The sequence below is a fragment of the Salmo trutta genome, chromosome 19, assembly GCF_901001165.1.
Source record: "Salmo trutta chromosome 19, fSalTru1.1, whole genome shotgun sequence".
NCBI classification, from domain to species: domain Eukaryota; kingdom Metazoa; phylum Chordata; class Actinopteri; order Salmoniformes; family Salmonidae; genus Salmo; species Salmo trutta.
The window spans coordinates 37,807,678-37,816,357 of NC_042975.1; the positions used below are offsets into that span (position 1 = coordinate 37,807,678).

Sequence of the window (8,680 nt, forward strand, 5' to 3'; positions counted from 1 at the left end):
GAAAAAGATATATCTCTAGTTTAAAGTGACTGGTGCGTCAATCGACTTTAGTGGGTTATTGTAGTGATTTTCACCAAAAATGTACAACTACGGCATTAACGTCTACCAGTTTTATATAAAAGAAAATACTAACCATTACTGAATGATTCTGAAAAGTCTTGCGTTAGTTTCTAGCCACAAGCATAATCAAACTACATGGGGAGGGCTCATGAGAACGACTGACTGAACTGAATCCGTTCATCCCAACTCAACTCACTGTACGACATACAAAATACATTTTTGCCACCAGGCGTGTCCATGTAGCCCTTCCCTTCTAGTTATCATGCTAGCTAGTCCGACTGCAACATTCAAAACAATAGTGCTTGCACTAATAACAGCCAAGTTTCATCTTAGAGACTCAAACAACGTCTAGGTCTGTTAGAAGAACACAACATTTATTATGAAATGTACATGCCAGTCGGAATTCTAGTCTCTCAGCCTGTTTAATTGCCTTTGGCGCTCACGTTAGCATTGCTAGCTAGCTAAGTAGCTAAACTGGCTGCATCTGAAATAAAGTGTTTTCAATGATACCAGACAAATACAACCACAGCGACTGTCCAAGCAACCATCCAACAACATTGAAGGCCTATTGGAACTAATAAAAAGCATGACATTTACAAGTATTTCAATATGAAATTTAGGCTATTTGGGAAAGGACACAATTGCTGCCGGAGCTGCAACTTCGGTGGGAGTGGTTTTGCTGAATGGAATCATGGTAGTTTGAGCCTTGAACAACAGAAAAATATTGGAGCAAGCTGACTATAAATATCATAGGTTTAAAAATATTTACAGATGTTATTAGACAAAGACAACCAGAGAAACGTATAGCAGGGAGTTGATCAGAAAACTACAGACGGGTTATATAGTTAGCTGTAAATGACTGTCCAAATTTCTTGTTAGTCATCTCAGGGATCCTACTTGAAAATGTCACAGAGAAGCAATTTCTGGTTTTGCTCATCCCTAAGCAGTCAATAGAAATGAAATCCTAAAATTACACTAAAATGGTGTAGGACATCACTAAATACTTTATAACAACCCAAATGTTAAAAGTGGAGGCGTTGCCCTATTCACTTCAACCAAACAGTGTTTTAAGAGAGGGAAGTGAATGTTCTGAGGAAGTGTTTTTTCTTTTAGATGTTAACTGACTGTTCACACTCACACACCCTGTGAAATGAAGCTGTGAGTTTATTTATGTATCTCTGACACATTAAAACCTACAAATGATATAAGTTAAAAAGCAGGCAACTGAAAGATACTACAGTAGAAGCTGCTAAGCTGTGCCTGACTACACATTCGTTTTGACAGTTATATGATTGCGGTACCATTGATTTAAAAAATCACCAGGATAATAAGCAGGGTAATTCTGTAGCTATTGTGGCCTTCTATGGTTCAATATGCAGTGCAATCGAAAAGTAATTTTCACATTTTGTTACGTTACAGCTTTATTCTAAAAAGGATATAGAAAATACACACAATACCCCATAATTACAAAGCAAAAACAGGTTTTTAGACTGTTTTGCAAATGTATTAAAAATAAAATCTGAAATATTACATTTACATAAGTATTCAGGGGGCTCCTGAGTGGCGCAGCGGTCTAAGGCACTGCATCACAGTGCTAGAGGTGCCACTGAAGACACCCTGGTTTGAATCCAGGCTGTATCACAACCAGCTGTGATTGGGAGTCCCATAGGGCGGCGCACAATTGGCCCAGCATTGTCCGGATTTGGCTGGTATAGGCCATCATTGTAAATAAGAATTTGTTCTTAACTGACTTGCCTAGTTAAATAAAGGTTAAATATAAAATTCAGACCCTTTAGTCAATGGTGGTCACACAAGTTACTGACTGGTTTTCTGAACCACGCCCCTAAAGGTATCTGTGACCAACAGATGCATATCTGTATTTCCAGTCATGTGAAATCCATAGATTAGCGCCTATTGATTGTATTTCAATTGACTGGCTTTTACAAACTGTAACTCAATAAAATCTTAAAAAATGTTGCATGTTGTGCTTATATTTTTGTTCAGTGTATATTATATTACTTGCATGAATGTCATGGTACGGCCAGTTTATTATGTACACCACCCCATTCACTCCTACAGACAGCGAGTCACGTGGCCGTGGCTTGCTATACGGTACACTGAACACAATTAATATAAAACGCAACATGCAACAATTGCGACAACTTTTTCCCATGACTGGGCAGGGGTGCAGCCATGGGTGAGCATTGGAGGGCAGGCTCACCCACTTGGGAGCCAGGCCCAGCCGATCAGAATCTGTTTTTCCGTGCAAAAGGCCTTTATTACAGAGAAATACTCCTCAGTTTCATCAGCTGTCTGGGTGGCTTGTCTCAGATGATCCCACAGGTGAAGAAGCCGGATGTGGAGGTCCTGGGCTGCCGTGGTTACATGTGGTCTACGGATGTGAGGCCGGTTGGACGTACTGCCAAATTCTCTAAAAACACGTTGGAGGCAGCTTATGGTAGAGAAATTAACATTCCTGCAGTTAGTATGCCAATTGCACGCTCCCTCAAAACTTGAGACATATGTGGCATTGTGTTGTGTGGCAAAAATCCACATTTTAGAGTGGCCTTTTATTGTCCCCAGCACAAGGTGCACCTGTGTAATGATCACACTGTTCAATCAACTTCTTGATATGCCACACCTGTCAGGTGGAGGGGTTATCTTGGCAAAGGAGAAATGCTCACTAACGGGGATGTAAACAAATTTGTGCACACAATTTGAGAGAAATAAGTTTCTTGAACGTATGGAGCATTTCTGGGATCTTTTATTTCAGCTCATGAAACATGGGACCAACACTTTACGTGTTGTGTTCATATTTGTGTTTAGTATAATTAAGTACCAAGAAAATGACTTGTGTTGTGTTGAATCTGATATGGCTGACATGTTGACACAAACACGACCCACACTCTATCACCATAGTATTGAGTCCCTGTAATGTTATTGCATTGCATTGACAAATAGTACTTCAATGACTGCAAACGAATAAGCAATCTATTGTTTGTCACAATAGCTGTGGACTGAACAGTGGACACAGGAGAATGAAAAACAAACAGTGTGCTTTTACTTTCATCAAGAGATAATTCTCTTTCCACGCTATATGCATGGATCTCTGAAACTGAATTGACAAAGTGACTGAAATAATGGAATACTTTGTCAAACTATGCAATTGGCCTTAACTAAATTTCTAACTGCCAACTGAAGCGTTTCACAACCGTGACATGTTGTCACTTTGGTTTCAGATATTTCCTGCTAGCTAGCCTTGCCGCTATCTTCCTCATTTTAGCTTCCTCTTTGTGTCAAGGCTTAGTTATTAACGATCAGATGTTTTGTCAGATGCACAGTATCATCAGCGTCTCTGTCCCTGTTTGGTCAAAGGAGAGAACTCGACGAAGGAATCATTGGGGCATGCACTATACATCCACCTTTTCAACTAGAGGTCCGATCACAAAGGTATGACATGATATTGTTTCATGGTTTTATTGATAATTCATTCAATTGACATAACAAATCTGTACAACTTTGGAATACATCGTATAGTATAATGTATTGATATTTCCAAACGTAATGGGTCTTGGTTATTGTTTCTATTGGATTTATGGTTTCACCAAAAATATCAATGGAACTGTTATCTACCCTAAACAAACATTTGATAGTGGAGGTCCTGGATACTCCACTGGTTACAGTAAAGTACACCAAAACAAAAAAGGTAATCAGGACAAAACATCACCTGGAGCCTGGAGGTAAATGTTTGGTCAGGGAATATTTTAATGTTTAAACATTACACAAATGTCCATTATTTCCTTACTACAGGCTCATCATCTGCAACTGTGAGAGAAGGCCCCCCACTTAGTGTATTTGACAAGCTGAGTTGGACACTCAGTATGACAGGGTGTCAGTTTGTCAAATACCCCAAGTGAGGGGTCACTTGTCTGCTGAGCATCTCCCACCAGACTGGCTTCAAAGAAGATCACTTCATAAACCTTCAAGTGACTTTCACTGTTACCCCGTTAGACTTTCTCAGGCAAAACATTTGATTGTGTGAAAATGTACTGTGATAGTGTACATGATCCTGCACGGTCACTAATGTCTCATGTATTCGTGTAAGTTTGTATGATGACACTTGGTACACTGTGTAACAAATGTGTGTGTCCCTGTATTAAATACTGCATAAGTACTGGGTAAACTTGAGGTCCCTAGCATATGTAAAGACGATGTGTTTAGACAAATACATAGAAATGGAATAGAGATAACTTTTCATCAGGTTTATAATACATTTTTTGTAGGCCTAAATTAAGTACAAGTATTAAGTGACTGACCCACTACCAATGTCAAGTAATCACTGGGTGACACACTGGCACGGCGAGCGATGGCACATTGCTCTACAATGCTCAGCACAAATTGGTTATCATGGAAGAAATTAAAGGAGAGTTTCTTCTAATATGAAACAAAACGTTGCTTTCAATTAAGGGAGATATAGAGCAGTTGGAGATATATCACTTATTTATAGGGCGGCAGGTATCCTACGATTAGAGCCTTAGACCTGAGCCAACGAGGTGAAAATTCTGTCGACGTCAAGGCACTTAACCCTAAATGCTCCAGGGCTGCTTTTGATAATGGCAGACCTTGGCTGTGACCACACTCTGAGGGTGTCTCAGGGACAGATGGTATATGCACATTTACAATTCACACATGCTTATTAACGTGTGAAATAGGACAAATATAAGCACGCACCAAATTATTATTTATCTTGCAATCTATGCTTTTACAAGGCCTATTATTATGTTCAATAACCTGCCTTTGGATAATTCTGTAAAATACCACCCTTTATCTGTCAGACCCACATGCCTTCCTGTGCTCACAAAGCCACATACGCTTGAGTAAGAGCGGATATCTGTACTATCTTGTGATTAGATAGCAGTGTTTGACTCACATACTGCATAGCAACGGCAACAGATCGATTGACTGATTTATTGGGCAAAAAGATGCAACCCAGGGGATAACACATTAAAGCAAAATTAACTTGTTTCCAACGTGGTCCCTGATGGAATATACAAAATGCAGATAAAGCACCAAATTTTTTTTGTAAAAATAGTAATCCCTACAGTACGTGGAGCTATCTATCACCCATCATTATCATTTGTCATCAACACTGAATATCATTGTAATCTACCGACATGGTACCAAAACAACCCAGTATCACTACACTGAGTGTACAAAACATTATGAACACAATCAGTGTAGATGAAGGGAAGGAGACAGGTTGAAGAAGGATTTTTAAGCCTTGAGACAATTGAGACTTGGATTGTGTATGCGTGCCATTTATAGGGTGAATGGGCAAGAAAAATATAAGTGCCTTTGAGCAGGGTATGGTAGTAGATGCCAGGCTCACCGGATTGTGTCAAGAAATGTAATGCTGCTGGGTTTTTCACACCTAACAGTTTGCCATGTGTATCAAGAATGGTCCACCACCCAAAGGACATCAAGCCAACTTGTGGAACGCTTTCAACATCTTGAAGTGTCCATTCCCCGACTAATTGAAGCTGTTCTGAGGAATCCTGTGTGAACTAGGGCTTTACTACTCCTGTATGAGAGGAAAAAACATTAAACAAAACCAAATATGGGACTGAGTCACAAAATTCAACAACCACGACTTTACTCATTATAGCTTGTTCAGTCATGATCATAATTTCACTTTAAATGGGAATAGTGTTGCTTGCCACATTGTGACAAAGAAGCAGATGCATTCTGTCACATGTTTGTTTATTATTAATTTGTCAGTTGCTGATTTAGTGATTACTCTACTCAACACTCCTTTTATTCTGGTAAGTTAACTCAGCTAAATAGAAAATGTCACAGATATGGGCTTTACCTGTTTATGACTGTTAGTTGTTTTTTAGTGCATAATTTCTGTGCAGTCCTTAAAGCCACAGTCTGTATTTTTCTGTAATTATAAATAATGAAATATATTTAGATTTTGCAGAGTAGGCTTTGACTTATAAAGACCTTATTAAGATTAGTAACCTACAACTGTCTTACCTTACCAAAATTCTAAGGACCTAGAACCTCAACTTGTTCTTATTTTTGTTGTCACTGGAGAATTTCTTCACACATATATCATCAAGAAGTCCCTGTTACAGCTCTCAATTTGAGTCCCTGTTATAGCTCTCACTCTCTACTGTTACACCGGTGGCAGAGTTGGGATTTGTCCTGTCTCAGGCATCAGGGAAGTGTTCTCCGGTTCAAAGGTAGGTTTTATGCTTGAGGACTCTTCTCCAAAGAGGGGGAATACTGTAACAGGTGCACAGTATTTGAATGTTGTACTGCCTCACAGAGGTCCAGGTTTTTGTGGTAGGCTACAGACTGTTAGGCACTCATCTCTGCACCGTAGGGGATTCAGTTCAGTCCCCCTTACAGCTTTCACTCTCTCCTGTTAAACTCTATCACCACTTGTATCTTTCTCATAGAGGTGATGAATTAGTCTTTGATTAAATGCAAATCAACTGCATAATGATCAGCATGGCATCTGTGCCCTGGGGGTGTGCGGCTACTGTGGCCAGATGATCTAATTGACTTATTATTAAAATATGTCTGCGCACTTGATTATGTTTGACATTTGTTTTTCATCGGATGATCATCCAAATTGGCATAATTGTAAGTGTTGGCTACCACTTGTTTTATATATTTATAAGGAAATGTTTACTTTAGGAAAACTCGGATTGTTTTGTGTTACTGTAACATATGTTCTGTTTTTCAGGCCAGATTTGTGAAAAGCACATGGGTCTTTGGGAAAGACCATACGTCATGTCAGCCGATTCATGCAGTACTGCTCTGTTCATGTGTCAGTGCTGTCCCTAGTGTCATTTGCCCTAGACAGATATCAAGTAACTAACTTGCTGTATATGCTTACTTTCTTCTTTTACAAAAGAGCCACATGATTTTCACATGGAAAATCACTACCATGTCGGTAGATTACAATGATATTGTCACGTCCTGACCAGTAAAAGGGGTTAATTATTATTAAGTAAAAGTAAAAAAAGTAAAAGGGGTTAATTGTCATTGTAGTTTGGTCAGGGCGTGGCAGGGGGTGTTTGTTTTGTGTGTTTCGGGTTTTTTGATTTATGTTCTATATTTTCTATTTCTATGTTTAATTCTAGTTTTCTAATTCTATGTTGTGTTTTTTCAATGACCTCCAATTAGAGGCAGCTGGTTGTCGTTGTCTCTAATTGGAGACCATATTTAAGTGTGTTCGTTTTCACTTGTGTTTGTGGGTGGTTGTTTCCAGTATAGTCTGTGCACCTTAGTGGACTGTTTTTCGTCGTCTGTTTATTTTGATTAAGTGTTTTCTTTAATAAATAAGAAGATGAGCACTTTACCCGCTGCGTTTTGGTCCACTCCATACGACGCCTATGACAGATATTCAGTGTTGATGACAAATGATAATGATGGGTGATAGCTCCATGTACTGTAGGGATTACAATGTGTTTTTGGAACACTTCACGTGATAATATTTTGTGATCACAACCTTTCCCATATTCATTCAAATTTTCACCTGAATATTTTTCATGAGATTTCACAGGTAGGATACACAGTGTTTTTTCAACTTGCATATTTGATACACATTGTGTATGTTTATTTATACAGTAATTATTATTCAACATGTCCTCACTTACCAAAATCAACTATTGTATACTTTAGCAGCGCTTCCCTTCCTCCTGGGATTTGAACTCACAACGGCATTCCGATCTTCCTGCTTCGCCACCATGTCTTTTTCAATGAGCGATTTCACCCGTATTCCTACACTATGGACTTCAAAGTAGATTTCAGCTTTGTTGAAAACACACTCAAAACAAACTATTATATTATACTGATTCAGAAGTACCATTAAACCAAAAGAATAGGCCCAACCAACATTAGGCAACTATACCGAAAAACATTTCTGAAACAACTAAATGAAATCCATGAGAGAATAGTCATAATAACAGATAACAAAAATAACAGTGCAGATGGCAAACTTTTTGCTAAGTGCAGTGATGTATTATAAGTTATAAATGTGTGGAGGAATGCTATAGACTATGTGGCGCAGCAGAAAGAGCAGTATACCATAAATCCAGAGGTTTACGAGTTCAAAACCCAGCTGGGGCTGTTTTAAAATGTTGGTACTAAGTGATCATATTGATTAACAATTACTTTAAAATCCCCATACCATTTCATTCCCTCACAAAAAACACTTTATCAGTCATTATATCATTGAAAATGCGATTTTAATGAGTAGAAAACAGTACAAAAATATATATATATATATATATAAAAAATAAAATCTGTGAAATTTTTTATTTTTTTATTTTATTTCACCTTTATTTAACCAGGTAGGCAAGTTGAGAACAAGTTCTCATTTACAATTGCGACCTGGCCAAGATAAAGCAAAGCAGTTCGACAACATACAAAAACACAGAGTTACACATGGAGTAAAACAACATACAATCAATGATGCAGTAGAAAAAAATAAGACTATATACAATGTGAGCAAATTATGTGAGATTAGGGAGGTAAAGGCAAAAAAGGCCATGGTGGCAAAGTAAATACAGTATAGCAAGTAAAACACTGGAATGGTAGATTTGTA

At 38.3% G+C, this 8,680-nt stretch overlaps 1 long non-coding RNA gene across 1 annotated transcript; it reads left to right on the forward strand.

The window, feature by feature from the left end:
* Nucleotides 1-3,376: 3,376 nt before the first annotated feature.
* Nucleotides 3,377-4,243, forward strand: LOC115154538 (uncharacterized). Its single transcript, XR_003867911.1, has 2 exons — nt 3,377-3,510; nt 3,871-4,243. It is a non-coding gene; the product is annotated as an uncharacterized LOC115154538 (long non-coding RNA).
* The last annotated feature ends 4,437 nt before the right edge of the window (nt 4,244-8,680 follow it).